The sequence below is a fragment of the Rousettus aegyptiacus genome, unplaced genomic scaffold (assembly GCF_014176215.1).
Source record: "Rousettus aegyptiacus isolate mRouAeg1 unplaced genomic scaffold, mRouAeg1.p scaffold_m13_p_6, whole genome shotgun sequence".
In the NCBI taxonomy this organism is placed as follows: Eukaryota; Metazoa; Chordata; class Mammalia; order Chiroptera; family Pteropodidae; genus Rousettus; species Rousettus aegyptiacus.
The window spans coordinates 1871288-1893874 of NW_023416309.1; the positions used below are offsets into that span (position 1 = coordinate 1871288).

General features: G+C 33.9%; 1 protein-coding gene and 1 pseudogene across 7 annotated transcripts in view; both read right to left on the reverse strand.

The window, feature by feature from the left end:
- The window catches only part of MAPK8 (mitogen-activated protein kinase 8), a 92425-nt gene that overhangs the window by 50859 nt on the left and 18979 nt on the right, over positions 1-22587 (reverse strand). For 2 of the 7 annotated variants that reach the window (XM_016142854.2, XM_016142859.2), the window contains exon 1: positions 2898-2925. The exons of the other annotated variants lie outside the window; for them this stretch is intronic. The gene's annotated coding sequence lies outside the window, so the exon portion shown is untranslated. Of the gene's footprint in view, positions 1-2897; positions 2926-22587 lie in introns of those variants that run through there. 7 annotated transcript variants of the gene reach the window in all.
- On the reverse strand, positions 8509-12686 carry LOC107509911 (annotated as a pseudogene).

Consider the following 22587-nt stretch of genomic DNA (forward strand, 5'->3'; position numbering starts at 1 on the left):
TCCCCAGAACTGCTAACAAGATAGTTCTTGGTATAACACCTTTTAAACATTCAGTTAAAATTTTTATGTCCAGAAAATAAAAAGTGAAATAACATTTGGTGATTACATGGCAGAGAGGATTTAAGAAAGCAATTTTTTTTTTAAGTCATTTATTAAACTGTAATAATAAAGCTTTCCAAATATCCAAGCTGCTTGGAATAGTCAGTTGCTAATACTTAGGAAACAATTTAATTTTCAATCCCATAAAGCAGTGTTTTCTAAAGTATGAGTTCCAACCCATTAATAGGTCAAGAAATCTAGTGTATTAAAATTTTTTAAAATGAAACAGAAGAAAATACAGAATATTAAAATGCAGCCCTGCGTTAAGTATGTGTTAAGTATCTGTAAAACTTTTATTTACACACATATGTGTACTGTATCCCAATCGAAGTATTTTTTTCCTATGACTGTAGTCAAAAAAGTCAAAACAGCAAATCAATGATACTTCTAATACACAGGGAAATAAAATACATATCAAAATCTACTCATTAAAAATTTTTTTTCTTCATTTCCAACTAACAAGTTATAGTAGATTATGATTATATATTCTTAGGGCTCTCTTATATAAGGATATTCACTCACGGACACTTCGAATTACAGAAAACAGACTAGGTAAATTGTAGTCTAAAGAATTCTCATTTGTGTTCCATTTCTTGTGGACTTTACTTGCCAAAGGCATTCTGCAAGCTATGAAGTAGAACATGCTAACTATTAAATTACATATTGTGACTGTTCATTGAATCAGGAAGTGACTAAACGATACACAATTAAAGTTTAGATAAGGTTGATTCAGCAAGATATAATTGTTATCTAATTGTCATACCACGACTGTAACTCTGAACAAACTCGTTCCTTGACAACTCGAAGTTCCTTCCTTATACTCCTATCTAAAATATCATTCGGATACATAGCAATCAATTTAAAAAGGGCCAAGAAGTCAACATATTAAAAATACCTTTGCCAAAGATTTTTTTATAGATACAAGAATAATTTTACATTTCTCTAAAAAGATGGAATAAGAATTTCCTCAGTTTCTCAAGATCTTGGCTAAGCGTTGAATTCTGAATGTTACAAGGCAACATTTTGTAAATATGGCAATTATACTGAGTTATATTGGATAATAAGAAATAAAAATCTCAGTATATCTAGGCAGTATGTAGGATAATTAATACAGTGACATGAGAGGTGTAAATTTACTCATGGCCATAGTAGGATGACATTGTATAACTAAAATTTGATGACATAAAATGACATCCATGGCTCTGAGTCAGCAATACTAATTATTTTGATAGTCATGAAAGTACGATATCAACTTTGAAAACTTTGAAGAATATGTACCTAAATGACTATTTACTGATACAGTGAAAAAGGACAGACTACAGAGCCAGGAAAAATGATATCACAGCTACAGAGAAATTAAGTACTCCTTTTAAGTAAGTTTTTTTACTGTTTGTTTCACTTATTTCAGTTTTATTTTCTTATGAAACAAATAATCATATTTCCTGTTTTACGCAGCTTAGCTACAGAACCCTTAAACAAGAGAATACCAAGGAATTTTATGGAAAAAAAAATTGTTACCCAGTTAGCTAATACTGTTAATATTTTGTGTATTTTTTATATAAATAACTTGCCATTCTTCTTAAATCATATCCTATTTTTTCAGACTGATGAAAGTAATTCATAGTTATTACTGAATATATACATTCATATATACATATACATACACAGTGCGTCTCTGGATAAATCAATTTTTACACAAAGTTTACCAATATTCATTCTAAGGTTATCTGTCAAAGAGTTAGTATGACTGATTGCTGTAGTCTGCCAGAACACTTCTTTATATCAAAGGTCTTTAAAAAAAATCAATTGTCAAAGGCAATCATTGTTTAGAGTTTTCTGCCTGTAGGATATGGAAGTTATCCAACCAGTTAAAATAATTATTAGAAATGGTTCTGACACTTCAAGAAATAATGGTTTTCTCTTGGTCAAAAGAATAAAAGCAACATTTGATGTCCCAAAGAGGCTCAGGTTCCCTTTTTGGAGGCACAAAAACCATCTTCCCAGGAGACTATATGGATGCCTGGAGAGAACACGCAAGTCTGATACGAATCCAAATTTTGACTCTCCACTTACTAGTTGCTTGATCCTGCATAACTTACTCAACCTATTTGATTCTTCAGTTCCTTCATCTGTAAAATGGAGATACTTGTATTTGTCTTCCAGGTTATTGGGAGAATCAAATTAACAAATAAATTGGCACAAGATAAGTATTCACCCCATTCTGATTCCCTTTCCTTTCTACAAAGAACTCAAAACAACTAACGAGCATAAAATATTTCTAAAGGATATGGTTTTAAAATTTCTTATTTTCATATAGTATCAACAAGAACCATGTCAAAGAGATAAGATTCTCCTTATGCTGTACGTATGATTGATAACAACATAACCTCCACCAGTCATTTCATTTTACCCATTAGTACTTAGTTTCAGAAACTCAAGGAAGAAAATTAATGTGTGGGCTCCCTACTTATAAACATATATTGTTTATTTCTCTGATATTCCACCCTCCCCCACTAAAGTGTACAGTGTCAAACACATGAACATTCAATAAATATTGGACTATGGGACTGAAGCAAACTTTCCTAATGTGCCTCAAAAACTCCAAAAGTATCACCATATTCTGCAAAATAATACAAAATGACTCAAAATGACTATGAGGAAGAAAAGAATAAATTATTAACTTTATGCCTAGTTTCAGGGAATCTATGTACATATTATTGGCAACTAAACTCAAGTCCAAAACAGTTCTTGAAAGCAAAAAACAAAAATCTGTATGCATTGTAATATACTGTCATTACTTTTATATGAAGAACAGTTCAGCTGATTTTCAGATGTTTGTAAATAATCAGAAAATTTGGTGAAACTTGACATCACATATACGTAAAGCAGCAGAATAACTGGTCCGGATAAGGGCTCATCCAGACAACCTAGAAACAAGCAGTATTCAGAAAGTAAATCACAGGCAAAGCAGGCAAATGTTAATATGACCTCCCAAAGTGGTGTACTTGAGCCATCTAGTGGATGAGAGAAAAATGTTAAGTTTAATTCTGAAAAGAAATGTCCTATTGTCTCAATTCTCTATGAAAACAGTATTAAGGTATCTGTTTGGGAGAATAGTAAATTATAATCTATAAAAGATAGTAGAGAACTAAAAAGTAGGTCTTGGGGAAAGATGAAGGAGAAAGTGGTGACAAATCTATCTGGACAGAATTCAGATTTTATGGATAATTAAAAATAATTACTAAAGACAAACTCTCTTCTTTATATTTTTCTTAAACTATATAACCATCAGACTACATTTAAGTTTGTAAAAGACACTTCAGAAAATAAGACTTCCTACCCAGTTACAAAGGTCTGAGGAAGGGCTATAGGCAGCAAAAGCAAGGAGGCAGCCTCTGATTAGAAAGGAAAAGTGGAAGCTGTAAGGAGTGAGTTTCTATAGTACTAAATGAAGAACATATGTTACCACCCTTCTGCCTGGGGAGTCCCATCCAATTAGGATTAATGCAACCTTAACTCATTTAGGATTTCCCCTCCCACTGACTCTCACACCTTACTGCTAGTAGAGCTGGAGGCCCTGAGAGAATGCAACAGGAGATGAAACTCTTTGAAATGCTCAAACCAATAGCACTGCTCCTGAAAGTCAGAATGTGAAATTTAAAAATTCAGAAGCTACAAATTACTTGAGTTACTGGTATGATATTGGGCAATTCACTTTAATTTTGGAGGCATATTTTTCTAATCCATAAAATTATGGTGTTGGAATAAATTAGTAGCAAGATCAGTTTTAACTCTAAAATTTAATATTTTAGGTGCCAGTCCCCAATAAAATGGTTAATGAAAAAAAAAGTTTTTTGGTTTGTATTTTTTACCATTAATTCACATAATCAAGAGACTATATTCCAAGTTCCAAAGAGGAAATAAAGATGACTCCTTGACCCTAAGCAGTAGAGACACTGGACAGTAGAAACAAGACACTTATTCAAATTAATTTTAATGCTAGGCAGAAACAATGGTCATAGAAGACGCAAATAAAAAGCTACAAAAATCTCTGAGGCTAACAATTTAACCTAAAGGGAGGAAAAAGCTATCGTCTGCTTATATATCAGTATGTATTATTCTGAGATTCACTTTATGGGGGGGAGAGGACTTGGAAGGGTTGAGAATGTATATAAATAAAATGAATGACAGAAAGAGGCAAAAACAAAAAAAGAGCAAAAGAAACAATTACAAGTATAAAAAATTGTTATGTATAGTGCAAAGTGGGTACTTGACTAATTGAGGGATTCACTTCATAAATTATATAAATGTCTAACCACTGTGCTGTGTACCTGAAACTAATACAAAATAATGACTGGCAAGTGTAATTGAAAAAATTTTTTAATTATGAAAAAAGAAAATAAGGAATGCTCCAATTTGCTGGGCATACAGGCCTCACAAAGGATTTATTGCTGGAAATAGGATAAGAAAGGATGGATGAACTTTTTTTCACTGCAGACCACGGGGGAACAATCTGAGGACTGACTTTATGCAAGGCAAATGAATGTGGCCTAGTCAATGGAAATGAGGCAAAACTTTAGAAGTATTGGAAAGTGAATCAACAGGATTTGCTAACAAGCAGAATATACAGTCAATGAGGAAGAAACTAGAATGAGGAAGACACTAGAATAGAAGAAATTCTAGGCTGTATGCCTGGAAGGGCAGTGATTTTATTAACGCAGGTAGAAAACATAATTATGTCATGTGAATTTTCTTGTTTTACATATGAATTCATAAGATAAAAGATGCAGGCTAAGGGGAACATCTTAGGGAAGACCTACATTTAAGACCCCCCCCTTTTTTTTTTAAAGAAAAAGTAAAGGAGGAAGAGAGAAAGGAAGAAATAACAGCAATCAATGTAAGAAAAACTCAAGAGGAGCATAATATGAAAGCAATGTGTAGTGACAAAAACTATATTGGCTTGAAAAATGAAAGGAAGATTAAAGGGCATGTGGTGAAATCTATAATATATTTCCTTTTTGAAAAGTATAGTATTATTCTATAAGCAATATGGAAGCATTAAAACTAAAAAGGTAGGTTGAAAGGATTCTAGTTTAGTGGCTTTGTCTGGCACTGAAAAATGACAGGAGGTCCTATGAATTACAGACTGAGTAGAGAGGGAAAGTTTGAGAATATGAGGACAATGAAAATGTTATAAAATAAGTGCGGTGGTGATCAAATGTCAATTAAAGGAGTCAACCAAGAAAAAATAGAGAGACTGGAAAGAGCAGAAAGATGAAAAGATGTGTTTTAGACATGACAATTTTGCGATCACAGTAATGTAATCAAGTAGTAGTGTTTAAGAGTTACGGAAATATAGAAGTGGAGCTCTAAAAATGGCTTAGGTTCCCACTTCACATATAAAAGCAGCTAGCCTGATCTTATTTCCATAATATTGATCGAGTCTTTCACTTCTTTTGATCCTATTTTGGTTATTTATATTTTCCTTTAAAAAAAAAAAACAACCATTTCATCAAGGTTATAGAATTACTGGTACAGAAATGTACAAAGAATTCATCTGGTGAAATTCATCATATATGAAAAAGTGTTAAAGTACACACATATACTAGGAAAAAGAACGTCAGTGTAACCACCACCCATTACCAGTCCCTTGAAAATCTTCCCCAATACCATCTCCCTCTCATCCACAAGAGATAACCATTTATCTTAAAGTTCGTGAAAATCATTTCCTTGCTTTTCTTTATAGCTCCCAGTCTAAGTACTTATCCCAGTCATATTTTTCAGTTTTGCCTCTTACTAAACTTCATGTATAAAAGAAATCACAGTGCATATATTTTCTATGGTTTGCTTCTTTCATTTGCTATAATAACGATACATGTGTGTATTAATTGTCCTGTAGAATGATATTCCACTGTATGACTATACCACAGTTTATTTGACCAATCTACTTTTGATGGATATTTAAGATTCCAATTGGAAGCTATGATGAAGTGCTGCTATGAACATTCTTGAAGATATCGCCTTTTCTAGGATGTTTACCTAGGAATTGAACTGCTGATCATATGATCAGCACGCGTTCAACTTTACTAGCTGATAACAAATTATTTTCCAAAGTAGTAACACCACCTCTTGGAACTGACAAGATTTATAATGTAAACCAATCATATCTCACTTAGTTTTAGTTTTTACTTCTTTAAATATTAATAAAATTGGGCATCTTTTCATGTTTACTTAATCTTCAATTTTCCTCTTTTTGAAGTCTCTCTAGTCGATTTGTTAAAGCCTGTGCAAAAGCTTTAAAAAAATGACAAAACTAAAAATATCTGCATGGAATCATAAATTATAAACAAAGCTACTAAAAGTGACAGTTGGAACTGAATGAAAAAAAAATTAAAATTTGTGGGATAAAGTTATGTAGTGTACTGAAAGCTATACCCTTAAAATGCATACTTTAAGAAAAAGTAAAAATTAATGAACCAAATGTCAATCCAAAAAAGTGAGAAAAAAAGAACAAAATAAAACCAAGGTATACAATAAAGGAAATAACAAAGATGAGATGAGAACACAAAGTAATGAGACAAAACAAACAGTACAGTGATCAGCAAAATCAAAAGCTAGATTTTTAAAAAAGACAAAAAAAGTTGAAAGACTCACACTTTTTGATTTCAAAACCTACTACAAAATTACAGTAATCAAACGGTATGGTACTGGTGTTAGAATAGCTATGCAGATCAAAATTCAGAAATAAACATACACATCAATGTCAACTGATTTTTGACAAGAGCATCTAGATAATTCAATGGGTAAAAAGTCTCTTCAATGAACAGTGCTGGACAACTAGATATCCAAGTGAAAAAGAAAAAAGAGAACCCTTATCTACACCATATTTAAAAATTAACTCAAAATGGATCAAAGGCCTAAATATAAAAGCTAAAACTCTTAGAAGACAGTGAAGTAACTCTTCTTGACCTTGGATTTGCCAATATTTTCCTTGCCAAAAAGACAACACCAAAAACACAAGTAACAAAAGAAAAAAAGAACTGGACTTCACCAAAATTAAAAACTCTGTACATGAAAGGCTATTATGAAGAAAGTAAAAAGATGACCTACAGGATAGGAGGAAATATTTGCCACTCATAGCTGACAAAAGCCTGAGATCCAACAACGAAAAGACAAACAACCTAATTTTAAAATGGGCAAAAATATTTCTCCTATGAAGATATAGTTACAGTAAACACACGAAAAGACACTCATCATCATCAGCCATGAGGCAAGTGCAATCAAAACAAGAGATAGCACTTCAGATCTAATAAGATAGCTATATCAAAATGACAGACAATAATGAGCATTGGTGAGGATATGGAAAAATTTAGAATCCTTGGACACTGCCAGTAGTAATATAAGATGGTGAAACTGCTGTGGAAAAAAGTTTGGCAGGTACCTCTATTAAGTTAAACATAGAATTAACATGTGACACATCAATTCCAGTGCTGGGTGTATATCCAAAATCACTGAAAATAGGTACTTAAAAACTTGTACATGAATGTTCATAGCAGCACTATTCACAATAGACAAAAGGTGGAAACAACCCAAATATTCATCAATTGATGAATGAATGAACAAAATGTGGTACATACATACAGTGGAATATCATTCCAACATAAAAAGGAACAATGTACTAATACCTGGTACAACACAAATGACCGAAATTGAAAATATATTATTAAGTGAAAGAAGCCACATGTATGATCCCATTTATGCAAAATATCCAGAATAGGCAAATCCAGAGAGAGAAAAAGTAGATTAGCGGTTGACAGGGGCTGGAGCAGCAGGAATGACTACTTAATGTTTATAAAAAGTGACTACTTAACAGGCACAAGGTACAGGGTTTCCTTTTGGAGTAATGAAAATGTTCTGAAACTATATAGTGGCTATGTTATACAACATTGTAAACATATTAAGTGTGACTAATGGTAAACCTTACGTGCATTTTAAAAATTAACAAACTGAATGTAAAAAATAAGACTGATAAACCTCTTGCAAGATTAAGCAAAAACAAAAGGCACAAAATCCCCAATGAGTGGTGAAAAAAGGATGATGAAACAAAGTATTCTATAAAACATTTTGTCTATTTGTTCTCACTTAATGAGAGAAGATTGGAAAAAAAAAAACCTATGCCTATGAGTTTGCTTTTTCTTCCTCGTGTTTTCTTTCTTTCTTTATATATTTTGGGGTCAGATATATAATATTTTCCTATTAAATTGCATCTCTTAGTGTGAAATACCCAATTATCTCTAGAAAAGCTTTTTACCTGAAAAATGTTAGTATTTGCACAATGTTTCTTTTGCATCTTTTTACTTTCAACATTTTAATACTTTTTCTACTTATTCTACGGACTGCTTTTACCTGTTTTTTTTTTTTTTGATTTCATACTTACTGTTATTCCATTTCCTACACTATTGTAGAAGTTATACCTTTTATCCCTTTTGGTTGCTAGTCTTTATAACATACATGATGATTAACTTACACATCTTTAATCTCCTCATAAACAAATACCTGAGAATACTAAAGTGATTCATCTTTCTTTGACATGTATGTACTTATTGGCATAAAAGTAAATGAGACTTGATCACTGTTTTATACAAATCACAGTTTAGGTTTTCTGAGCTATTTATTTTTTGTGCTTTTCATCCCTTGTTACATTTTAGGTCTTTCATCTGAGAATCACTTTCCTTCTGACTAGAGTATATTCTTTATAATTCCCTTTAGTGAAGATTTCCTAATTGCAAGCACTGATTTTTTTTTTTTTTTTTTTTTGGTCTGTTTGAAGTGTCTAAATGTCCTCTTACTTTCTTCCTTGGTGTAGAATTCTAGATTGTTTTTTCTTTTTACTTAAATTCCAACATCTTCTGGGTGTGACACCATGAAAAGTAATTTTAAATTTTTTTCTTTGTCTTTGGTGTTTTGCTGTTTCACTGTAACAAAGCTAAGTGAGGATTTCCTTTCACTTAACACAGTTGAGTTCCTATGATTCTTGAATGCTGTTCATGAGTTGTAGAGAATTCTTAACCATTTTCAACTGTTGTCTATTCACTAGCTTCTCTTACGAAAGGCCATTCAAGTAAATGTTTAGATATACTTAGATTTCAACTTCTCTTTCATAATTTTCATCTGTTTCTCTTGAACATATGCTGGATAATTTCTTCAGATGCATCTTCCAGTTCATTATTCTCCTCTTCAAGTTTATATAGTCTCCAGTTAAGTCCATCCATTGAAGATTTTTTTTTAAAGTTTCAGTATAATTTTTAGTTTTGTAAATTCTAGTTTTAAAAAAAATCTTTTTGAATATTTCTGGCTATACTGTTGACCCTTGAACAATGTGGGGGTTAGGGGCACACGGTTGAAAATATTTGTATAACTTTTGACTCCCCTAAAACCTAACTATTAATAGCCAACTGCTGACCAGAAGCCTTACTGTTACCACTAACAAAGAGCCGATTAGCATATTTTGTATATGCTATGAATTATATACTGTATTATTGTAATAAAGTAAGCTGGAGAAAAGAAAATATTAAGAAAATCATAAGAAGAGAAAATGCACTTATGGTTTACTGATATCCCAAGTTTATATTGTCTATTTACAAGATGAAAAAAGTCCACATATAAGTGGACCAGTGCAGTTCAAACATATGTTGTTCAAGGGTCAACTATAGTTTCTTAACCTTGAAATATATTTCCAACATGCTTTTGTTTAAATTTACTAAGCAATTATTTTAAATTCTGATTATTCCTATTTTCTAGAAGGACTGTTGCTGATTCTTGCTCATGATTTAGTTTCCTTGTGTTTTCATTTTTGTCAGCTGCTCTACTTACATAGTATACTACTTCTGAAAAAAATTTCAGCCCTGGGATAGCATCTCTATCCCACTGAGAATTTGTATTTGCTTCTACCAAGAACCTGGAAATACTGCCAGTATATGATCACTACCACTATAACGATAAATACAAATTAAATTATCTTAGGAAAAATTTTTTGTATCACCTCGGTGATGTTAAATTCAAATTGCAAACCGTCAGCTAGCTGCTCAAAATTCTCAGCAATATCTAGATTAACTGTTTTCTAGGTTATCCACAATTCTAGATTAACTGTTAACAATTAAAATATGATCTCCAACCAGCAAAATTTGCATCACCTGAGAACTTTTTAGAAATGTAATCTTTCAGGCCTTACACCATACCTAGTGAATCATAAATTCTGGGGATGTCACCTAGCAATCTGTGTTTGAAGAAGCCCAAGTTATTCTGATATATATTCAAAATTGAGAAGCATAGAGAAACTCAATTTCCCTTGTATTCTTGAAGGATGCTGGGGTTGGTGGGGTTTAGCCCTCTAAGGCTCAGCTTTTAAGGGGAAGTGGATAACTTACTAGACGCATCACCTCAGAAAGAACTTATTTCCTAAAGTTCCTCAGTGCTTACTGAGGCTGAGAAAAGAAGATTCAAGTTTATCAGGTTTCACCAACACCCTCAGATGAAGCCAATTTAAGTGTTACACATGTAACTTCTCAGAGATCCTGTGCCATCACTCAGTTTATTTTTTTTTTCTGAGATTTTTACTTGATGCTTTAGCTAGGGTTTCTGTTTAATCTTATTTTAAAATAATTACAGATTCATAGAAAGTTGCAAAGGTAGTACAGAGGTGCCATGTATCCTGCACCCAGTTTCCACAAAGGTTACACCTTACTGAACTATAATATAAAATCAAACCTAGAAAACTGACACTAGTACAATGTGTGTACATCACTTTATCACACGTGTAGACCTGTGTAATTCCCACCTGAATATAGACCATTCCACCAACACAGAGACTACCCCTTTATAGTTACATCCACCTCCCTCTCCATTGCCCCACCTTTAATTTCTAGCAACAACTAACCTGTTATCTATTCTCCATTTCTATAATTTTGTCATTTCGAGAACATTATATAAATAGAATCATATGGTTACTTTTTGAGATTGCTTTTTCCACTCAGCATAAATGCCTCTAAAACCTATCCAACTTGTATGTATCTTATTTCTTTTTTATTGTTGAGTAGGATTCCACAGTATGGATGCACCATGAATTAGTCTGGTCATTCACCTACTGTAGAACATTTAGTTAAGTTTTTGGCTGTTATAAAGTTGCTATGAAAAATCATGTACACCTTTTTGTGTGGACAGTTTTTTCTCTGGGATAAATGTCTGGGGGTAAGATTGCTGGGTCATATGATAAATGCTTAGCTTTTTAAAAAACTGTCAAACTTTTCCAGACTGGTTATACCATTTTGCATTCCTGCTAACAATGTATGAGATCCAGTTTTTCTCTATCCCTTCGAGCATTTGGTACTGTTGTATTTTTATTTTAATGGTTCTGATGGATGTGTGGAAATATGCATTTATTTTTTGCATTTTGCATTTCCCTGACAGTGATGTTGAACATCTTTTCAGGTGCTTATCTGCCATCCATATCTTTTTTTTTTTTAACAGTTTAATGTATTTTAATAGCAAACTTACGGGAACAGCACAGAAGATAGACAACATTAAAAACATGTACTTGCATGCAGGATGACTCAATTAGAAAAGTAAAGTGAATGGAATCTATTGTATAATAAAAATGTTACAAACACTAGTTGCCATCAATAAGATACTTGTTTTTTAAAAAATCCAAATGCTGGCATTGTCTAGAAAAATTAAACAGGTTTATTTATAATTGTTATAAAGTTGAACTGCTGAAACTTGTTCACTGAAACATTTTGACTTACATTAATGCTTTATGTCTCCACATCTACATTAAAAATTCACACACAAATGAAAATGGAAAAAATGCCAATACCTGTTTTCTGTTCCCTATTCTTCCATTTGCAATAATATACTTAGGTACTCTCCGACCCTACATAAAAAAATATCTAATGTTCAGAACTACAAAAAACAGGAAAATTTTTTTAAAAGAATGTTTCCAATCATAGTGGATTCTTAAGTACATTCCCCACATATGCAGTATGCCAGCTGGATGCCTTCTGGCATAATTGTTACATGTTTGGCATGGATATCACACAGGCTGGTGTCTTTAAAAAAGCCAACCAGATAGACCTCACTTGACTCCTGCAGAGCACCAACAGTTGCATGCTGGAAGCAAAGATCTATTTTGAAGTCCTGAGCAACTTCTCACACTAGATGCTGGAAGAGAAGTTTGTGAATCAGAAGTTCAGTGGACTTCTAATGACCTCTAATTTCACGGAGTGCCACCGTATCAGGTCTATGACCATGATGTTTCTTCACTCCTCCAGGAGAGGGCGCACTCTTATGACCAGCTTTCTTAGCCAGTTGCTTCCTCAGTGCTTTAGCACTGGTAGATTTGCCCACAGTCTGCCTTGTAGGAGCCATGGTCTAGAGACATCCTTACTTATCCACCTTTTTGAGCTGCAGCTGGGTGAGCTAAAGTCATATATCTTCTTCAGTAAAATATTTCTGAATATATTTTTCCCATTTTCTAACTGGACTGCTTTTTAACTGTTGAGTTTTAAGAGTTCTTTCTTTATATTTTTAAATTATGAATCCTTTGTCAGCCATGTGGTTTGCTAATATTTTGTCAGCACGTAGCTTTTCTTTTCATTTTTCTAACAGGGTCTTTCACAGCCCAAATGTTTTTATTTTGGTGAAGGACAGTTTATTGATTTTTTTTTTAAATGAATTGTACTTTTGGGGGTCAGGTCCAAGAACTCTTCACCAAGCCGTACATAGGTCTCAGAGATTTCCTCCTATTGTAAAAATTTTATGGACATATGTTCTACATTTAAATCTATGATCCATTTTGAGTTAATTTTTAAATAAGGTGTGAGGTTTAAGTTGAAGTTCATCTGGTTTCCGACAAATATCCAACTGTGCCAGCACCATTTGTTGTAAAGACTATTCTTCCTCCATTCTTTTACACCTGTATCAAAAACCAACTGACCTTATATTTCTGGGTTTCTAGTCTGGTCTACTGACTTACAGGTGTCTGCCAATACCACACTGTCTTCATTATTCCAACTATTTAATAAAGTCTTGAACTTGGGTAGACTGATTCTTCCCACTTTATTCTTATTTTTTTCAAAATGTTTTAGCTACTCCAATTCTTTTGCGTTCCCATAGAGATTTTAGGATGTTCTCTATACCTACAAAGATATCTTGCTGAGATTTTGGTAGGGATTTGTTAAACTTGTATATCCATTTTGGGAAACAGACTTCTATATTGAGTCTTCCCATCCATGAATAAAGTATGTCTCTCAATTTCGGTCTAAGATTTCTTTCATCAGCATTTTATAGTTTTCAGTATACACATCCTATACATGCTTTGTTAGGTTCATATGTAAATATTTAATTTTTTTGAGCAATTGCATATGGTACTAGATTTTTGTTTCTACATGTTCACTGCTAGAGTATAAAAAATTTTTTGCATGTTGGTCTTGTATCCTATCACCTTGATGAACTCACTTATTAGTTCTACAGGTTTCCTTGCATATTACTTGGGATTTTCTACACATATGATCATGTCATAGGCAAACAGACACATTTTCATTTCTCCCTATATGCCCTTTCTAATCTATTTGCCCTTTTTTTTTCATATCTTATTGCAATGACTGGAACCTCAAATATTATGATAAATAATAGTGAGAATAAACATCTTTGCCACCTTGATCTCGATCACAGGAGGAAAGTATTCATTCTTTCATCAAATGTGACATTAACTGTATGTTTTATCAAGTTGAGGAAGTAGCCCTCTATTCCTACTTTTCTGAAAATTTTAGTAATGAATGGTATTCAACTTTGTCAAATGCTTTTTCTGCAACAACTGATATGATCATATAATGTTTCATTATCCTGTTAATATGGGTGATTATAGTGACTTATTTTCAAATATGGAGTCAACCTTGCATCCCTGGAATAAAGTCCACTTGGTCGCAGTATATAATTTTTAAAATATTGCTGAATTATATTTACTTGTATTTTGTTATAAAGGATATTGGTCTATAGTTTTCTTTTTTGCATTCTTTTTGTCTCATCTTGGTAGCAAGGTTAGTATTAGTTTCATAAAATGAATTATGAAGGGTTTCTTCATCTAGTATTTCCTGGCAGAGACTGTATAGAAATGGTGTGAATTCTTAAAGCATTTGATAGACTGCTTCTGTGAAACCATTCAAATATTGTTTTCATTTTAAAATTATAAATTTAATGTCTTTAACAGTTATAGGACTTTTCAAATTATCTAAATCATATCGTGTGAGCTGTGGTAGCTTGTGCTTTCTAAGCAAAGGGTTCATTTCATTGGAATTGTTGAGGCTCTTGAGAATTTATTTTTTTATTTGTTTCAAGTGTGTTTATAATTGCTTGTTGAAACATTTTCTTAATGGCTATTTGAAAATCCTTGTCAGTTTATTTTGACATTTATGTTATGTTGGTGTTGGCATGCATGAACTGTCTTCTCTGAGTTGAGACTTTTCTGGTTCTTGATATAAGATATTTTCGTTGAAACCTGAATACTCGAGGTATTATGTTATGAGACTCTGGATCTTATTTAAATATTCTATTACAGCAGGCCTCCTCTGACATTGCTCTGGTGGGAGAGAAAAATACAGTCTCATTACTGCCTAGCAGGGTTTGTGGAAGTGCAGGTTCCTCACTAGGTTTTTGCTGACCACAGGTGAGGGGTAAAGGAAGGAGGAAACTCCTTGTTAAACTGGGTGAAGGTGGGAGATTAGGATCCTCACTAATACTTCTCTGGCTGGGAGGAGTCCATTGTTACTGCTTCCCACATCACCTCCACTGATATACCATGGCGGCAGGGTTGCCTTGTTACATATGAGGAGATGTAGATTTCCACTTGGTTTTTGCAAATCAGGGTGATTTTTTCTGTGTATTTCGCTGGAGTGGGGGAGTTAGTTATTGCTTAAAAGTTTTCTGTCTCATTAAGCTATCCATTTCCTGGTCCTTGGCTAGACTAGACAGACTTTTCTTGGGGTTTTTGTCTGTGCCCAACATTTCTGGACTGCCAGCTTCTCCACAGTCATTCTAGAATATGTAAGGCAATATGAAAACACAGGATTTTTGCCATGTTATTTGGGTCCTGAGGTTCTAAGCCAATCTACCTTCTTCTCTTCACTTTTCAGAGTCTTATGTTTGTTTTATACATAAGGTTGAGGGATTTTTTTTTCTTTCTGTATTTAGCAGGAGAAATAGGGAAACGTATATCTATTCCATCTTTCTGAAAGCAGAAGTCTATATTGCTATCACTTTTAAGTTTACTTTTATATTTTCTTCAGGGTTAGACTTGGTAGAGAGATGGTGTGTGTGTGTGTGTGTGTGTGTGAGAGAGAGAGAGAGAGAGAGAGAGAAATGGGGGGGGGGGTTGTGTGTGTATTAAAACTGACTCAAATGTTCCTAATTCATTTCACTCACATGCCTCCCCTCCTTTAACTTTACAAATACGTGGTCATTTTACTTATTTCACAAAATAATGAAGAGTGGCTTTATAGTAGAAAATAACAAAGAACCCAAGGTTGTATACTGGCTGACTCACAAGCCAAACTGAGAAGGCTTCTAGCAGTTAAGACAGAATTTACCACAAGGAAATAAACTGGGTAATTCACAGAAATACTGGATTGAGCCATGAAACTGGGAGTTTCTAACAAGTTTATCTAAATCTCTAATATTTCCTACCGTCTTCTTTATTCTCTGCATACTTTACTCTCAGAAAAAAGCATGTTAAAGTCTCCTACTATGATCTGTAAATAAAAAAGACACTGGTTCTGTTTACTTGTTCTATGCCTTCCATTCTGCTACATTTGATATTATTGGTTTCTTTTACAATTTTGTTACCTTTTTTAAAACATACATTAATTTGTTTTTAACTTTTAACCTTTCTGCAGTACTTTGTTTTATGTGATTTTCTTTTATAAAGCATTACCTAAATATTGTTTTTTTACTCTATTTGGATTTTAGTGGGTATAGTGAAAGACAGAATGAGAGACATGCAGGATCACATCACAATCTTATCTAGAATTCCTCAACTCCTACGGCATTTTAATTGGTCTCAGCAATTATAACTACATGATTTTGGCATATTTACATACACACTATTTCTCCACGGACTGTAGACATTTGGAGGGCAGAAAAGTTTTTATTATCATTTTTTAAAAGTTTCTCAAAGTATTTAGCACATTGCCTTGTTTATAAGATATTTAAAAAATATCTTTTGAATTTAAATTACCCATGAAGACTAATCTCACAGCATTGTGAGGCTAGAGAATATATCAACAATGAGATCCTAGTTACCAGTCTACCAGTTTAGAAATGTATGCTGACAATGGCCACCAACAAGATATTTAATCAGTTTCTGTATAGTGGGCTGATGTTAAACTCTCCAAAGCAGAAATGAAAAGAAGAATTGCTTTGGTTAAACACATGATAAAAAAAACTAATTAACTAGTGGGCAACAAAAAGCAGATGGCCAATCTGGCAACAATTTTTTAGTGCCTTCTCTTGAAAACAGTCATAGCAAAAACCTAAGAAAGCCATAATACTTGCCATGTGAGGCAAGTTAAGAGCACAATCAACTGAAGCTTTCACATCAGGTCAAGTTAGTTAATTATTTTGGGAATGGGGCCTAGTGGTCACCATCTCAAAGAAAAGGATGAGACAACATTCATCATGGCTATCATTCCTCATTTTATTAAACACACAACAACAACAACAACAACAACAACCCTCTCACAATTATGCCCATAGAATTCTACACCTTTGACCTTCACCAAGGTCTCTCCTCCTCCTCATCCCTCCTAAATCTTTCCATGGAGCTACTAGAACTATTGCTCCAAATTCCCCTATATCTTCAATGCTTTTCTCTAAGCATTTGCTTTGCTTCTTTGTCCTGAATTAAACCTCGTCTTCTCTCAAAACACTTTGCATGTTGCTCTCTCAAATGATGGTATAGGTATCTCACTTACTCCCCCATGCTACCATCCTTCACAAATTCCTATAAGACATATTCGTACAAACTCTTAAAACTCGAACACCCAGCTCTCCTCTTTGTTGCTATGATCCATCAGTTTTCCAGTCACTCTGTTCACTCCCTAAGGACAGTCACATCTAGCTAAAGTCTTCCACTTTACCCTAAACCCTGCTATCTTCCTGGGTGATATCAACATTCCTAAGACCAAACTCTCCAACACTATGGTTTTTCAGTTCTTTGACATCCTCATCTACAATCATCTACCTCTCTACCTAACCCTAGCCACCCATTCTCATGGTCACTACCTAGAGCTAGTCATCATTTGAAACTGACCCACTTGCAGAAAACGTAATGCAGGCATCACACTCTAGCCACAATCTCTTCTCCTGGTAGCTTGCTTATAAACCTTGCTTATAAACCCTCACATTCTTCGATCTCAGATGATTTTCTAGTACCTTAACTTTCTACCTTCTCCCCATCTATCTTCCCTTTACTATATTCGTTTATTTTCTTAGACAACCCAAATCCCATACTATTGAAAATACTCTTATGAATACCCTAACCTCCTCAGATTCCTGTCTTGCAAAATCCAAAGACCAGATCAACTCAGCCATTTGCTTTCTCCATACTTATGCACAAGTGCAAAAACAAAAAAAAATAACACAATAGGACAGATAGATATAACAGTTATTTCATGATCAACCTCAAATGAGAGCATAATAATGCTCTTTACTTTCTACTCTCGAAAACATTTATTTCAAATTCTCTCCAATCTCTTCAAACTTCTAATCCCTATTATTTTCTTCTCCTCACAGAAGCTATCAAACAGGAAGTCTTACAACTTCTAGCTACCAAACACTCTATATACACCTTAACATCCTTTAATCTGGCTTCTGCTTCCATCAACCAGGTCTCTCTAAGACTCCAAAGAGATATTTTTCAAGCTACGTTTAATTTTTTTTCAATTACAGCTGACATTCAATATCATATTAGTTTCAGATGACAGCAGAGTGGTTTAGACATCTAAAACCTATGAAGTGTTTCCCCTGACTGCATACATAGTTATTACAATATCACTGACTATATTTTCTATGTTGTACTTTACAATCCACATTTAACTACCAGACATAGCTGATAAATTAAATCCTTGAAACATTCTTTTTTGTGTGGTAGGTTGAAATATGCTCCCCCAAAGACATCAGGCCCTAAACCTTGGAATATGTGAACGTTATTTTATATGCTGAATGTGACACTAAAAGAAATATATATTTGGTTTAGTCCCTGGTTCCTAAATATAGCTCTTAAAACTCTTGGAATCTTTGGAGTGGTAAAAGTGTTTTGTATGCTAATGAGATGATGGGTGGCTGGGGTCCATAGGTAGCTTCAGGATGGGTGCTGGCTGCCAGAAAGACCAAAGCCAAGATTAGAGGGTTGGAACTTTCAGCCCTACCCCTGATCTCCAGGGAGGAAAGACTGACTGGAGACTAAGCTAATCATCAATCTCCAGTGATTTAATAAAATGTGCTTACACAATGGCACCTCCATAAAAACCCCTAAATGTTGAGCTTCAGAGAGCTTCCAGGTTGGCGAACACATCAAGGTGTGGGAGAGGAGCATGCCTCCAGAGGGCAAAGAAGCTCTGCACACCTCTCCTATGCCTTGTCCTATGCACCTCTTCCACCTAGCTGTTGCTGAGTTGCTCCTTTATGATAAACCAGTAATAGTACTTAAGGTGCTTTTCTGAGTTCTGTGAGCCATTTCTACCAAATTATCAAACCTGAAAGGATGGGTTGTAGAGACCTCTCCCACTTTGACTTCACAGCCATTTGGCTGAAAGTACCGGTGGCCACAAGTCAAGGAATGGACAACCATCCAAAGTTGGAAGAGCCTCTGGAGGGAGTATGGTACTGCTAAAACTTTGATTTCAGACTCATAGTCCTACTTATTTCAGACTTCTCACCTCTAGAACTATGAGAGAAAATATATTTCTGTTGGTTCAAGCTAGTAAATCCGTGGTAATTTGTTAAAGCAGTCATAGGAAACAAATACCTTGTGACTTCTTTAACAATTCACTGTTCTGGTTTGCTGTAATCAGTTCTTTGGCTTCTTCAACGATTCATCATCCTCTCTACCTGGACATTAAAAAGAGGAACTTCCCTTCTCTTTCCATACTCTTTTGCTCTGGTTAATTTCATACACATCCACAGCAATTACCACCTCAATAAAATAAATCCAAATGTTTGCTTTTAACTCTGATCTCTCGTTGATTCCAAACCCAAATGGCCTACATGATATTTCCATTTGGATGTTCCAAAGGCACCTCCAATTCAGTATCTTCAAAAACTAAACCTAGCCCTTAAAGTGCTTGTCTCAGGAAAAAAAAGGTACTTTATTCTCCAACTACTACATTAGCCTTCCCTCAGGCTCGTGAAATGTGCAAGGCCTTTTCATGATGGTTTCTGCATTTGCTTTCTCAGCCTAGACAGCTCTGCACATGTTCTACTCAACCTAATTTCCTCTCTACTAAATTCCTGCTCATTCTTCAAATCTCAAGTTTCAGCTCAGTTGCCAACTAACTCTTCAGGAGAGCTTTTCTTGACTCTCCAATCTAAACTGGGTAACCTTATATACTTTCATGACACCACATTCTTCTCCACTGCATTTATCAGAGCTCTAACTGTTCACTTATTTTTGTGATCAATTCTCTTCTCTACTAGAGTATGAATGCTAAGAAGGCAGGGGATTCTTCTTTAATTTATTATGTATTCTGAATGCCTAAGCATAGTGCCTGGCATATAGGAAGCACTACATAATGTCGACTGAACAAATAAAGAATGAAATTTGTTACTTTAAGTATGAGTGTCCTGGAAGTCACCTAAGCTTTCTTCCTTTACTTTTTTACATTTAGTTACTGAGGCTATTAATATGTTTTAACCCAGACACAGCAATTTAGGTTTTCTTAAACTAAGGGAAAATTTTCATTGTCCAGTATTACACATCATAATTTAAATAGTGTTCAATTCTTTTAAAACAATAGTTCTCTGAGCAACTTTAAAAATAAAAATTCATATAGCTGACTTCTGCTTCTGATATGATGGAGTACTGGGATCAGATTTACCCTCTTCCAGTAACCAGAAAATATGATACTGTTATCAGACACAGTACAAAGAGATCAAGTTGTCAATTCCTTAAAAAGGAAACAAATTAGGTAAACCCTATAACTGCTTGAGGACCCCTTCCAGACCACTGTGCAGAAAGGGCTACAACAAACAGATTGTAACAGCTTCACTGAATTGAGGAACCAGATCAGGAAGATGAAGGTGACTGGAATCTTGAGGGCAGAGTAGAAAAGGAGAGAGCTTACTCAGAGGGGAAAGAGCTCCAGAAATCAGCATAAGGAGGGTCCTATTAAGTCTTTGGCTGAATACTAATTTACATATGCATAAGGTAAAACTCCACAAGTCTTAAGCAAAGAACTGTCAGGGAGCTATAAGATGAACAATTACCAGAACTCATACAGAAATAGCAAAATAAATCACCAGACTTTTCTTTTGAAAAATCCAGAAACACGTATCATTTGCTTTTTTCACTTATTCTCTCACAAATGCACAGTTTTCCAGAGACTGAGAGACCTGTGAAACAACACATTATTTTTTCTTATAGAAAAGTTATTTTTCATTAAAAAGTTATGTTAACTTGAACTGTTTATTGTTTTGTAAATAAGCTGATATCTTTTAAAGTCCTTAATTTTAATTTCTAATAAGGCAATTTTTGATCATTGTAGCCCACAAAAGGAAAATCTGTTTGAAATCCTCAAGAATTTTTTAGAATGTAAAGACACTCCAAGACTAAAAAGTCTGAGAATCATTACTGTAGGAATAATGTTCCCCTTGAATTAGTGTTCTCCTGTGAGACCACCGAGCCTGTGGGAAAGTTTCCCATTACAAATTCAATTTCTCTAATAAATACACAGCGTTCTCACTGTGCCAGTCTGGGTAAAACATATATTTTTAAAAATTTTGTCCATTTTATCTAAGTTGTTAATTATTGGTATACACTTTTTAATGATATTCCTTTAGTTTGCAAGATATGTCGTGACGTCTCTCCTTCACTCTAGATATAATTTGTGGCTTCTCTCTTTTTATACTAATCAGTCTACAGGTAACAATTTTACTGATTTTCCCTCAAATTATTAATTGTATAAACTTTGACACTCAAATACATGGCACAGATGAGGTTTTGGTGATGGTCCTGTAAACCCTCACACCACACTATAGCAATGAAACATAACAATATTTAAAAGATCTGCAGACCTTACTGAACCAGTATTTGTCAATGATCAATGTATGGGCAAAAGATGATTTAAATGTAAAATAGACCGATGGATTTAAATATAAGAGAGAATGAAAAATTTATTTATCTGATTTGGGATTTCACACTGCAGTTAAATTGTTGAATTTTGATGTATTCAGAATATGAATATCCAAATTATCTGTATGATGACATGGGAAGTACACATAAGCACTTCAGCTGTATATGAAAAATAATGGTTGTCTGAAGGAAAAGCACCAATATGACTATTTGAGTTGTGAGCCACTTTTTCATGGAAAACCACTTTTACTTAAAAGAATGACTGACAAACTATCAAGTGAAAATTAAAAATTTGGAAAATTTGTATCTGTCCCTGTGAGCCTTGGCAGTTTCCCAAGATTTTTATGATAAGAAAGGCGGTGATAACAAATGATGTTTTGATATTATATAATGTAACAGATCTTAAACTTTTTGGTCTCAGATTCCCTTATATTCTTCAAAGTTATTGAAGATTTCCAAAGAACTTTTACTTACATGGATTATATCAATGTAATATTAGACATATCAATGCTATATTAGACATTAAAACTGAGCATTTAAAAATTGTTAAGCTTACTGAAAAATAACAAACCTACCACATGTTAATTTAACTAGCATTTTGATGGCAAACAATTTTTTTTTTTTTTAACTCCAGTGAGAAGAGTGTCCCTCTTGTCCATTTTCACGAATCCCTTTCCTGCCTGGCTTAATTTCAGACAGCTGGATTCCCTTATTTGTTTCTGCAGTCACTCTGCGGCCATATCACAGGTCAGGTCATGTGGCCTCTGTTAAACTCTTGAGAACAAGTATGAAAAAGGCAAATAACATCTTAGTATTACTATAAAAAGTTTTGACTTCAAACCCTATTCCTATATTTTCCACTGTTAGAAGAAAGTTAACAGATGGTAATAAACTTTAGCAGACTAAGGAACAAAGACCAATGTTTCAAATCTCCTTTTATAAAAATTCTCCTTACTCTTCTAAGCAACAGATATCTTTTAAGCAAAACCAATTTTTTTTTTTTTACCCCCAATCAAATTAAAGCAGTTATCACTACTCTTGTCTGCAATTCATGTATGCTAATACTACTTTTGGATTCCCTATAAACATAT